This window comes from Priapulus caudatus, unplaced genomic scaffold (genome assembly GCF_000485595.1).
Source record: "Priapulus caudatus unplaced genomic scaffold, Priapulus_caudatus-5.0.1 Scaffold1489, whole genome shotgun sequence".
NCBI lineage: Eukaryota > Metazoa > Priapulida > Priapulimorpha > Priapulimorphida > Priapulidae > Priapulus > Priapulus caudatus.
This window is the reverse complement of record NW_014578550.1, coordinates 109,562-123,331: the sequence shown is the minus strand read 5'-3', so window position 1 is coordinate 123,331 and position 13,770 is coordinate 109,562. Positions and strand designations below refer to the sequence as shown.

The 13,770-nt window shown below is 44.5% G+C and overlaps 1 long non-coding RNA gene across 1 annotated transcript in view; it reads left to right on the top strand.

The window, feature by feature from the left end:
• The first annotated feature begins 3,005 nt into the window (after positions 1–3,005).
• The window catches only part of LOC106816793, a 16,767-nt gene continuing 6,002 nt past the window's right edge, over positions 3,006–13,770 (top strand). The window contains exon 1 of the long non-coding RNA XR_001394939.1: positions 3,006–3,065. This is a non-coding gene — a long non-coding RNA (uncharacterized LOC106816793). The remainder of the gene's footprint in view (positions 3,066–13,770) is intronic.

Genomic DNA, 13,770 nt, shown 5'->3' with positions numbered 1-13,770 from the left:
GAAAGTGGGAATGTACCCCCCCGTTCCCCCCTCTAGTATAGCACCGAGTCTTACCGTAAAGCACATCCTAGTCGCAAAAATCCGCATGACGGTCCACAGCACTGCCAGCAACACCAGCAACACGATGTCCACGTTCTCGTATCGGCCATTCGTCGAAACGTCGTCCACCCATTTCGTCACCCAGTTGACGTTACAATCGTGCGTGTCGTAGTACTCCGTCCAAGACCAGTAGGTTTTTACTGCAAACTCCGCGTATCCCGGCATCGGTTCCACCGGTTCCTCTACCGCCATCTTACCGCTTACTGTACCTATTTATTTACACAGTCACACACACACACACGATACACCGACGACACACGACCTCTGAAGATTCAAGCCGATCTCTGACACTGTAGCAGGCGACTCGCACGCAAGACAACCGACATAAACACGCGCATCCGTCGTTATCCGGCAGTGCCGGGTGCTTATATACGCTTAATCACGCACGCGGCACACGCGGTAGTTCCATTTGATCTATGATTTGATGCAACGTAAACTGAGACGCGCGTAACAGTGCCGTCTATCGGTATTGACTGTCGCTTGAAATGACTGTAGATTCGCCGCACCCATCAGCGCGTGGCAATCCCAGTGGTACAAGCTATGCGAACGACTCATCGGCCACTCCCTGCGCGTTGAAATCGTATTGCGATAGTGACACCTAGTGGTAGATTATGCAGCCTAATGTGACTATAACCAAAGTCAATCATTATAAGCTCTTTGCTATAACTAGGAGTAAATAATATTAGGGGTACGTGAATGAGAGATTCTCTCGATCATTCACATGCTATTGATAATATCAGAGATGAATAAAAGCACATTGTTTTCATAACACCATTTATTACTTTTAATGAAGACAATTAATTTTGTTTTCACTTAATCTTGATAATATGGCTGGGAACTATTATAGCATTATTCTACATATATGCATATATTTATACGTAAAGAAATGCATAAAAACAAATTAATACATATACGTAGACATGTATGGAGACGTTCATAATATAATTTATTACCACACAGTTACTGACTTCTTACCTGGAATAACTAGCTAGACCCTGTTCCAACACACTGATACCCCTTTTATACTGGGGGTTATCCCGCTTCAGGTCCGGACCTGAAGCGGGATAACCCCCAGTATAAAAAGTCGAAAAATACTTAGCCCGAGCTAAAGTTATTCCGCTCTAGGAGGTGGTTCAGGTCCGCTTCAGACCAGTAACTCTCGTATAAAAGGTATTCGACTTTAGCTCGCTCTAATTCAGATGACCATGACAAATACGCCGGTCTCGCACGCAGCTCGAGTGGTCGAGAACGGCAGTATAAAACTAGTAGGTCTCAGGGGAGAGATAGTGAATACAGAAATAAGTTGTGGATATAGAAATCAGTTAACCCTACCCCTAACCTCACCAACGCCTACCTAACCCTAACCCTAACCCTAACCCTAACCCTAATCCTAACCCTAACCCTAACCCTAACCATATCCCTAATTCTAAAATAAAACAAAATTAGCTAAAAATAATAATAAATAAAATAAATCAAAGACAAAATTAGCCAATCAAAGCCGTCCCCTAGCGGATCACTATCTCTCCCTTGTGCAAAATTCGTATAAATCGACTTATCCCGAGCTAAAGTTATCCCGCTGCAGAAGCGGGCTAAAGTCGTGCGCAGTATAAAAGGGGTATCAAAACCTTAGAAAATAGGCGATGAGCCCTAGGTTCGATCTCCACTATACTGCCCTCTGATATAATGTGAGAATGAGTGATGGAACGACCTTTTCATTTTTAAACACGAGGGATCGCAAATTTAGCGGCAATCTATGAAAAGTCTCATGGGTTTAATTAGAGTATACCCGTGAACCCACAGTTGCTATAGTGGGAGTGTCGACCTTCCAGTGCAATTGGTACGCAATGAAGGCCCCACCCCGGCCTCCCCGGCTGCGTCGTAACTTAATTACGCACATTTCTGGAAGCAGGCCAAATTTCGTGACTTTTGTGCGTAACGACGATGAAGGCGCGCAGCGCCCTACCGGTATTCAAGGTGGCGGTATGATGATTTAGATCGAGTTAGTTTCGTGTATGAGAAGCTGATTTTGTTTCCCCAATGTTTAGGGGTGCCAGATTTTGTATTGTTCACCGAAGCTACGGTCCATACATTTCTACTTGCATTAAAAATATTATTAAGAGTGAATAAAAACAATTATTTGATGATACATGATTGATTTACTCCTGATATAATAGTATGATTATGTATGATATTCAATACACGGGAAACTGTTTTTCCGCAATGTACGACAAAATAGTTCGCCCTGGAAACGTTCCAGTGTATCAGATATGACCCCATACACCTATCGGTATGTTTATCCGCTAGGTTGAACGCTCTGGAATTAGTGCAGTCCACTTTTAGAGGGATTTAGCTTTCGAAACGCATTGACAGCGATGAACAACTATATCAAGATATATATATATATATAAAACTGTATAATATCAAACTATATATAGATTACACATGCTCTTGTGATTAAAATACTTGCATATAAATAAACGCCCAACAGAAAGCTGTTACACGATTCCTGTATTCTGGACAAAAATCCAATGCTTTTTACTCGAAAAAGTTTGTGAAATATATACAGTATACTGGCGAGTATTATGATGATGACAGTTTGTTCACGCCACCTTTTCAATCATACACAAGTGGCGTACATATTTAGAACCACGTAGCTCAGTGCAATATCATGTCATGTCAAACACGTTTTCTACGCGCCACTGGTTGTTGTTGTTGTTGTTGTTTACTGCACACCTGCTTGTTTGTGGATTAAGTAAATTATTTAGACTTAAGCATATGCAATCAGAGCAAGTATTCGAACATAATACAACAAAACTAGTATATATCACCGCAATTAGCTTAGCGTGCTGTCAAAGATCGTATAAAAATGTGTCTCACGAGATCTATTGCTTTTTTCTGACAACAGGTGTCGCCTCTAGGCTTGATTGGCGCGAATTTGCCATTACAGATGTTAAATCAAGATGGTGGTGAGTAACGTTTGTTGTTCGTATCCTGTTAGCTGTTTATTATTTAATTCTTGCCTGTTCACATTGTAACTCGGGTTGATTGGACGTTCGTGAAAGATATAAAAGTAATTTGAATCTCCGTGATATGACAAATTACGTGTATGTAAATTTGTTGTGGTCACGATAGCATCATCTTCATGTCATTCATGATCATTGATTTCGGATTGGACGCGGTCTACGGTTTGGTTGGCGGTGAATGCCAGTGCCTAACTTAAATATTACTTAATAACTATACACTATATACTTAAGAACTAATATTAATTAATTAATATTATATCAGTATTTAATATAATAGTAGGTATTACTTACTAATAATGGTTGCGAGTAGTTTAATACTAAAGTAAGGCAGTGATGCGAGGACAGGTATATATTTCCTAGCTGTAGCCTACTTGAAGTTGAGCCGTATCGAATACTCCGTTACTCCTGACTTATGTCAGCATGCCTGTTTTTGGTAAATTATTAGTTCAAGTTGAATTCTGAATTGCAAACCATCAGTGCATTTGAAAATTTTAACTAAGACTAAGAGAACCTCACTGTGTGAGTCACGGACAATCGGATCTGCTCGCTACTATATATTGCAATATTCTCCATGTCTAGTTAGATACAATAATGTAACCCAAACACAACCTATCCTGTGTTTGGGTTAAATTATTGTATCTACATGTCTAGTGTAATCGTTTGGCAAGTACGACTTAAGGCCAAGACACACTGCAGCGACAGCGACCGACCGTAACGACAAACGACTCCAATCAGAAGGCGCTAAATTCTTCGCTATGTTATACCGTTTGGGAAAAAAAATTTCGCGGGCGGGCGGCGTCTATTTTTTCCGTACCGCAAATGCGTAAACGTCCTACACGGGTTCCTCTGATTGGCTGCTTTAATTTGCTTTGACGCAACAAACCTTCAAAACAATAGAACAAACGCCCATTTGTAAATATTATATTTGTTTTAGTTCATCATCAGTAGATAAGTAAGTTTTCTGATGTATTTTTTTATGAAAAATACACATTTTACTCATTAATATAAAATATAATATCACTATAATTACAATTCTGTGTGTAACTGTGTTATTTTCATCTTAATCTCAAGTTATGAGAGGGTTTAGGCTCTCGTAACACTTACTACATACTTACGTATACGTACTCGTACTATAGTATAGAGTAGCCCTTCGCTCTGTCGCAGGAGTAAAGATAGATACAATAATGTAACCCAACAACAATTAACAATTTAATTTTGATTAACTGATCATTATTTCTTACCCTCTTCATTAATTCAAGTGAAACCCGCCACCAATTCATATATGTTGGTGACATTATAGCCTTTAAAACTATACACTACTCAGAATATTACACTAGTCTTAATTATTATTCATGATATGGGGTCATCGCACGAAAACGAGGCTAAGCTAGGCAATTTTGTAAACAATTGCTGCTCAGGCAGGCACGCACAGAGGGGGTACACGCACGTACACGCAGGTACACGCATGTACACGCAGATACACGCACGTACACGCGGGTACACGCACGTACACGCGGGTACACGCACGTACACGCAGGTACACGCACGTACACGCAGATACACGCACGTACACGCAGATACACGCACGTACACGTACACGCAGATACACGCACGTACACGCGGGTACACGCACGTACACGCGGGTACACGCACGTACACGCAGGTACACGCACGTACACGCAGATACCACGTACACATGGTGGATAAATGGATGGATGGATGGATGGATGGATGGACGGATGGATGGACGGACGGACGGACGGACGGACGGACGGACGGACGGACGGATGGACGGACGGGTGGATGGATGGATGGACGGATGGATGGATGGAACGATGGTTGGACGGACGGATGGACGGATAGATGGATGGAACGATGGTTGGAAGGACGGACGGACGGACAGATGGATGAATAAATTGATTAGTAACAAGGCAGCTCGTCCGTGCATCTCCCTCGTGCGCTCCCTCTAGCGTCTCTCGCCACCCTTCATGCGCGCCCTCTAGCGTCTCTCGCCACCCTTCATGCGCGCCCTCTAGCGTCTCTCGCCACCCTTCATGCGCTCCCTCTAGCGTCTCTCACCACCCCTCATGCGCGCCCTCTAGCGTCTCTTGCCATGCCTCCCGCTGCTGCGTATCTGCTCGTTGCGTAGTGAACAGCTGAATTATCGTGAATACGGGAGTATCTACTCCGCACAGAAATTAACATCGAATTATGTCGCCACGCCGCCATGCATTACCATGGCAACGGCGCTGCAGTGATGCGTCCCAGGCTAGCAGGCGATCGACTGGTCCGACAATGTGCGCCCGAGCACACGCATAAGCACAGACGCACGCACGCACGCACGCACGCCCATACGTGCGCTGAGACAGACAGACAGCAGAGTGCTGCTGCTGCTGCTGCTGCTGCTACTACTACTACGTCGCAAACAACGGCACATGTGTACGCGTATTGTTTACAGGAGGCCGTATAATTTCTTACAATCCTGCCTGTGCGTGCATGTCTGTGTGCGTGCATGTCTGTGTGCATGCGTGCGTGCGTGCGTGCGTGCGTGCATGGCCGACAGCGATCGATGATGTTGTCAGCAAAGTAAAAATCGAAGCGTCGCTTGGCATCATTTTTTTCCTATGACCTCGTTTTTTTTAAACTGCACTGTGCACAATTTAAAAGCAGCTGCAACAACCGTGGTACCCGCACCAGCACCACGGTCACCGCTGCCACCGCCATATTCACCGTCATCATCATTCTCATCATCATCATCATCATCATCATCATCATTCTCATCATCATCATCATCACCGTCATCATCATCAAAATCACCGTCATCATCATCATCATCATCATCATCATCATCATCATCATCATCCTCATCATCATCATCACCATATTAATCCTCGTTGTCATCATCGTTATCGTAGCCTCGTTAACTGACTATCCGCGCGCGCGCCCGGGCGATGATCCGGATGTAGATGGGGCCTCCTTCGCCCCGCAGCAGCCACGAGCTGAGTTCTCACCGATAGACGTCACCACCGTGTGTGTCTCTTACTGTGTTCTATTCAGCATGCTTCATACTCAGCTACCTGCTGTGTGTGCGCCTACCGAGCTGCTCATTGTATGTAATGTGTTAGAGTCGACGGTGGTGGTGGAGAGTGTGTGTGTGTGTGTGTGTGTGTGTGTGTGAGCGCGCGCGCGGGCGCGTGCGTGTGTGCGTGCGTGCGGGTGCGGTGCGGGTGCGGGTGCGCGCGCGCGTGGGTGTGTGTATATGCGTGTGCGTGTGCGTGTGCGCGTGCATGTGCGCGTGCGTGTGTGCGTGTGTGTGTTGTGTACGAGCGTGGCTATGGCTGAGTGTATAGCGGCAGATGCGCGTATGTATGTATGTATGCTCGCGGTGTTTGCTCGCGAGGTTTATTGCGTTTCTAGCTCTCCAATAAATTAATCGCTTTGCGGGGGAAACATTTTGGGCGTGTAGACGGCGCGGGGATGCAGCTCGTGTTTGTGCTTGCCCACCGTAAGCGGGGGTAATGGAAGAGAAGGAGAAAGGGAGGAGGAGGAACATTAGAAGGAATAGGTGGAGACATCCAGAGTGGAAATGAGAACGGGAAAATGTAGAAAAGAGAGAGAGAAAAAAAAAGTGGGCGTGTGTGTGTGTGAGAGAGAGGGGGGGGGAAATTAGAGATAATATGAGGATAGAAAGAGAGGGGGAGAGGGGTAGACTAAGCGAGGGAGAGGGAAGGCGAGCACGTTTGTTCAAACTCGCGCTCTCACTGTCTTCGCTCTCACTATTTTCTGTCATCATGGTTTCTCTCGCATCATTCTATCACTCTCGCTGGCTCTCACCTCACTCTCACCTCCCACAACGGTCATCTTAGGACCAGCATCCCAGCATAGATTCATAGAGCGGCCACTAGAGGTCTCTCGCCCTACCGTGTGTGGCGATAAATACAAACCATACAATCGATAGAATAACTCTGTTTCACTAACGGAGTGTACATACAGCATCAGCCGAGCAAGGGGAAGGGCTGCTGTCATAGAAAGCTAGGCGAAGGCGAATAAGAGAGAGAGAGAGAGGGCGAGAGAGAGAGAGAGAGATGGAGATGGAGAGAGAGAGAGAGAGATGGAGAAATAACAAATGATAGGGAATGAGTGTGCCTGCACATATACCACGATACATGATAGCATCAGCAGCAGCAGTAGTAGCAGCATCCAGCGACACTTTACAAATAGCCAATCGCAGCCGTTTCCATCGGCACGTGACATTACGATTACGTCATAAATAACCCATAATGCTAGCCAAGACGTAGACTGGTCTCCGGCGCTAAACTCGCGACGCATGTCACAAACAATGGGCTGCGTATATTTTACTTTATTATTTTATCAGATTATCCTTATGCCTAGAGAGTTTTTGCAGTCTGTTATTATTTAAAAGCAGCAGCATGAGTTTTGGCCATTTGTTCATGTTATGATGTGTACCACTGTGTGACTGCTGGGTGAACTTTGACCTAACGTCGTCGCCGTCACTGCAGTGTATTTGCGCCAGTCGCGGCGCTTTTGTTGTTTGTCGGTCGCTGTCGCTGCAGTGTGTCTTGGCCTTTTTCTAGCAACAATTGATTAAAGTATGATAAATTGGCCTGTTGCCATTAGCTTTGTGTTGGCAAGGTTTACCTACACGTGGCCATTATACTGTGATATACACGAATCGGTGTTACTTTTGAATTTAGGATCCATGTAATTATTTCTCAAACATAATATTGTGGTGTTATACCTTATCATACCGTTTTCGTCATTTATAGTCCAATGTGAGATTGGGAAGGATGTGACGTGCTTTATCAGTTGTTGTGTCTGCAAAATATACTAAATTCTGATATAAAGATATCAGAAGAGGAATAAATTTCAGGTTACAGAGGCTTTCACTACGCAGCTGTTGAAAACAGTAACAGTTGTACAATGCAAAACATTTCAGTCTGCTCCTTTGTTCACTCATTGCATATACCATAAGAGTTATGTAATATACAATGTTTATCCAGATTAAGGAATCTTAATTATATCCGTAGCATGACGCACCAAGCTTAAAGGGCAGTTGGCACTTATAGCAAGTATGATTATACAACACCCAATACAGTGTAGTCTACTGCATTAATCTATATGTTTTCTAGCTCGTTATTCGTGTTAGTACATGAAAATTAGTGTCATAAATTTGCATTGAAGGAGATGTGATGTAAGTGTGTGGTGATTGTATAACATTACATTAGCTTACAGAAAGATACTACTGATATGCATTCAATCGTGGTTGTAGTATCAGTAGCTCTTGAATTTATAACCATGGGAAAATTTGAAAGGCATCCTAAGCGTACAGCTATTTGAAAGTTTTTACTACTACACTACTACAGGTACAGTAACACCACGTATTTTCTGTCACCTGTAGTATGGCCAAGCTCATTGGTGTTGTTTACACTGCAATTGTTTGTGTTGCTCTCTTGATTTTGTGAGAGTCTTAGCTTATTTTGTCTACATTTAATGGTTACTGTGGCCTCTAAAAGAGATGCAACTAGTATAAGTGTCAAACATAAACACCAGTCCATATCGATCTATCCATCATTTCATTGATATTGTACCTGTACCTGTATTTTTTCACTTCAAGTTTCTAGCAATCTATGATGCTTTGGAGACACTGGAGGTGTATTATTAGTGGGTCTGAGATGTGTTGTTGAGTTATTATTAGTAACCACTGCTGGTCTGACAGTGGTTATACCAGCAAGGCTTTCTATTTAAGGCAGTTTGATATCGATTCATATTTTTTTAATCGTTGTGACACTTTTCTAGAAGTACGGTGTTTCTCAGTATAGAGTTCAGACGTTTGCCACAATGAACCGCTATCTGCTGATCTCTGGACTTGTTGTCCATACCAGCGATTTCGTATTAGTTGCATTGAAGAATGACAAAAGCCCGTAAAAAATGCCTAGCAGGGATGTTTGCACATTAGGAGACATGACAAACGCTGTTAAACGCACACACATACGTAAACATACGCAAACAAACACACAAACACACGCGTCCAGGCAGGCACTCACGCGCATGCTGTGTTGTATTGCTCGTTGGATTTCTCAGCGCTGAAGTAAAGGTTGCACTCGGCATTTGCCAGAGCAAACTTGCCGCGATACTGCTGAGCAGTTTGGCAGTGAGCTAGCCGAGAGAGCGGGAGATAGCGGCGCGAGTGTGCAGTCGCGTTGCTGCTCGTGGTGGCCTTGTAGCTAGCTGCCAGCAACACACATGTTTCAGGCCCGAGTAAACAGCGGTACAGTAGCGCAAAAGTTTACAGTACGTCGCGCGCACGCGCACGCTCGAAGTGCGCATGACGTGCAGGTTTTAATAAAATGCGGGAGGCAAACCCCCCCCCCCCGTGCTCCACGCTCGCGCATAGAGAAATGTTCCACATGGTCAGTCAAGCAATTATGAATCATAAAATCTGTTCTACCACGCTTTAGCTCGCACGTTTGCCGGTGCTGTATGCACTACCTACTACTAATGCAGATGGGGTCGTTGTCGTATCAGGTACTACAGATATGTACCCGAGGTAGTTTTAGGTTGTTTAGTATTATGTTTATATTTTTACATGAGGTATGTTTAGGGTTAGGGTTAGGGTACACTTCTGTAGTACAAGTCTGGTACACTTTGTGTATACATGGTCGTATATGTACCTCGGGTACATATCTGTACTACCTGATACGACAACGACCCCTTCAGCACTACTAATACTACTACTACTACTACCACGACTACTACTACAGTACTACTACTACTACTACTACTACTACGACTACCACAACTAATACTACTACTATTACTACTACTACTACTACAGTACTACTACTACTGCTGCTACTACCGCTCAAGGGGTCGTTGTCGTAACAGGTAGTACAGATATGTACCCGAGGTACATATATGTATACACAAAGTGTACCAGACTTGTACTACAGAAGTGTACCCTAACCCTAACACTAACCCTAACCCTAACCCTAACTCTAACCCTAAACATACCTCATATAAAAATATAAACATAATACTAAACAACCTAAAACTACCTCGGGTACATATCTGTAGTACCTGTTACGACAACGACCCTTCGTGCGCTACTACCAGGAGTAAGATAATATAGGAGGAGTATGACACTCCAAAATACGTGAAATTCAACATTTGCTTGCCTAATTTTACCGATGATATATTACGTGCAACTCGATAAAAATTACATCTAAATTAGCGTTGGACATCCACCTCTCACTCAAACTTTACTTAGTTTCCATACCTCTTCTTTTTATGGAGATATAGCTTTGAACGTCACACATGGTTCATAGCTTTTGACTAGGCTTGTGGCTTAGCTTTCCTCGCCTTCCTAACTGTTGTTATGCAGTGTGAGGAATGGTCTCTTGTCTGTTCACAAGAATGCCCCCTGTTGGCGGTGGCAAGCGGGGTGCGATGGGGGGTTTGAAAGTACGTGTAACCGTAACCGCCAACAGGGGGCATTCTTGTAAACAGACAAGAGACCATTCCTCACACTGCATAACAACAGTTAGGAAGGCGAGGAAAGCTAAGCCACAAGCCTAGTCAAAAGCTATGAACCATGTGTGACGTTCAAAGCTATATCTCCATAAAAAGAAGAGGTATGGAAACTAAGTAAAGTTTGAGTGAGAGGTGGATGTCCAACGCTAATTTAGATGTAATTTTTATCGAGTTGCACGTAATATATCATCGGTAAAATTAGGCAGGCAAATGTTGAATTTCACGTATTTTGGAGTGTCATACTCCTCCTATATTATCTTACTCCTGCTACTACTACTACTACTACTACTACTACTACTACTGCTGCTGCTAGTGCTACTACTACTGCGTTGGCCCAGCGCCGCTGGTAACGTGTTGATTATGGTAACGTGTTGATTATACTGGGGTAGAATTAAACGTTCTGCTATTAAGAAAAGGTGTACACGCGCACGTCAGATACCCCGGAGGAGCGAGCCGTTTGTCGTCTGCTTTAACAGTTACTTACGGTCATATTCATCTGGCAGCTGTAGGTGGTAATTAACTGCGTGGACAGTGCGATGTTGAACTGTGAAGATCACATGATAGTGGTTTCGTGGTCGCAAGTGGTAGGAGGGAATGCATCCGCAGTGCTCATGAGCCATGACGCGGTGTTCAGTTGACACTTGACACTCGTGGTATCGTATGTATACGTGTTAGTTAGGCAGTGCATTTCATGTAGGCTTTATCAATGGAGCCGTGTGTGCGTGTGTGTACGTGCATACATGCGCATAAGTGTGCGTGCATACGTTTATGAGTAAACGTCCGTGCGTGCGTGCATGCGTGCGTGCGTGCCTGTGTGGATGCATGCCAAGTGTGCGAGCGAGCGTACGCGTAAGTGCAATGCTTTGGTTCGTAAGAGAGTCGGAATGATTCATGCTGCATGTACACACATTGATAGTTTTGAACCTGAAAATAGGCATAGCAGCAGCTGCAAGCAAAATCAGCCAATGGCACTTCGCCAGGATGATGGGTGGGTGAAAAATCGCTGATGTGCACACTCAACTAGTAAAGAGGTGAAGTAAATAGTGAAACATTCGTCACATTTTGCCTTTCAAGCGATGTTTGACCACAGTCGTCAGAAAAAATCGCCTAGTGTGTCCGGGGCTTTAGAAGCATTGTGAGTGACGTACGAAACATTGGAAGCAGTTATGTAAAGGGCCGGACACACTAGGCGATTAAATCGGGCGACTAAATCGCCGGTGAAATCGCCTAGTGTGTCCAGTCAGTCGCCGCCGATTTAGTCGCCCGATTTAGTCGCCCGATTTAATCGCATAGATCAAAACGTTTTGATATTATCGGGCGATAAAGTCGCCCGATAAAATCGCCTAGTGTGTCCACTCGACTCGCCTCGATAGAATCGGGCGATATTATCGGGCGATAAAGTCGCCCGATTAAATCGCCTAGTGTGTCCGGCCCTTAAGAAACGTTGTAAACACTGTCAGAAACAATGCAAGTACTGTAAGAAGCAATGTAAGTATCTTAAGAAATGCTGTAAATTCTGTAAAAAATAATGTAAGTATGGTACGAAGCATTGTAAGTACCACGAGAAACATTGTGTGAATGCCGTATCAAGTGTGGTTGCACTGCGTTACTATTTCGCCGCGATGGAATATTTGTAGTATGATACTACGAGTGAGTGAGAGGTATGAGTATCGCTACGAGCATGCATACCTCTCACTCACTCGTGTGCCCTACGTTGTGGCAGTTGCATGTCTCTCGTGTTAACCTGCGTTAGTCAGGCCCTCATTTGCTATCTCAGTATCTGTCATCATAGTGGGTGAAAAGACATGCCGTTCCCTGCTACGGATAGCTAATCTCGTATCTCCTCCCACCCACTGGCACAATTTCGCGTGCGTTATAATTTTCGTGAATATGATGTAATGAGGATAAGGGATACAGCGATTCGCGCAGACCGTGGGTGTTTGGGGTGGAGGGTATTGGGGCCCCATGCAGACCAGGGAACGCTCCCTACGCGTAAAAGTAAAGCGGACGGGCTGCTCTCTATCGGAGCACTAGATCTATACTTGTATTGAGTGGGTCAGTAGCGTAGCCAGTAATATCAGCTGTCGGCACATACCGACATGTTGTACAAGCCGTAACAGCATTTGTAGCTTGTCATCTCTATAGATTTTATGTATCAGATCGGTTTATGAAAAAAAAACCTAGGGCTAGGTGTTCTGATTTTAAGGTGCATTGCAGATGGACTTTGCAAATACATGCGCAGAGAATAATTGAGGCTTCCATGCCGAAGTTTAAATGTAGAACTAGAAGGCGAGCGAAAGTTGTTTTAAAAACGGTAGAGGGCGTCCGTAGGCAGCAGGCCTGTGTAAGAATGACGCAAAAATTAATTTATTAAAAGTACTCGGAGAGTTCTCTCACATACGTAACAACCACAGATTCAAGGTCTAGATTCGGCTCTAAACTTTACGAATACAACTCAATGATGCACATATCCAGCAAGTAGTCGGATCCCATTTCCCACTTTAAAAAAACTGCTGCTATTACCGCTATTACTGCTACTGCTGCTGATGCTGCTGCTACTGCTACTACTACTGCTGCTGCTGCTGCTGCTGTTACTGCTACTGCTACTGCTGCTGCTGCTACTGCTACTACTACTGCTACTACTACTGCTACTGATGCTGCTACTGCTGCTGCTGCTGCTGTCGTTATTGCTGCGTAGCTTGTTAGGATGCGTGTTGATTGTGGAGCCATGACATTGCTATGCACACACGCAAAGCTCTTACACTTTGCTGACCTACTTACGGCCACAAGTCCCTCTACGACGCTACGCTATCTGTATGGCATAGGGAAAATGCGACTGTCACTACTGCTGCCGCTGCTACTGCTGTTGCGGCTGCTAGTGCTACTTCTGGTGGTGGTGGCGGTGGTGGTGGTGCTGCTGTTGCTGCTGCCGTGGCAGACTCGCTGTCACGTCTTGGGCATAACTGTGCAAAGAATGCGTGCAGTAGCGATTTCTGTCCCACATGTATGATGTCTTCTATCCGTGCACTGCTGTAATTCTCTCTCTCTCTCTCTCTCTCTCTCTCTCTCTCTCTCTCTCTCTCTCTCTCTCTCTCTT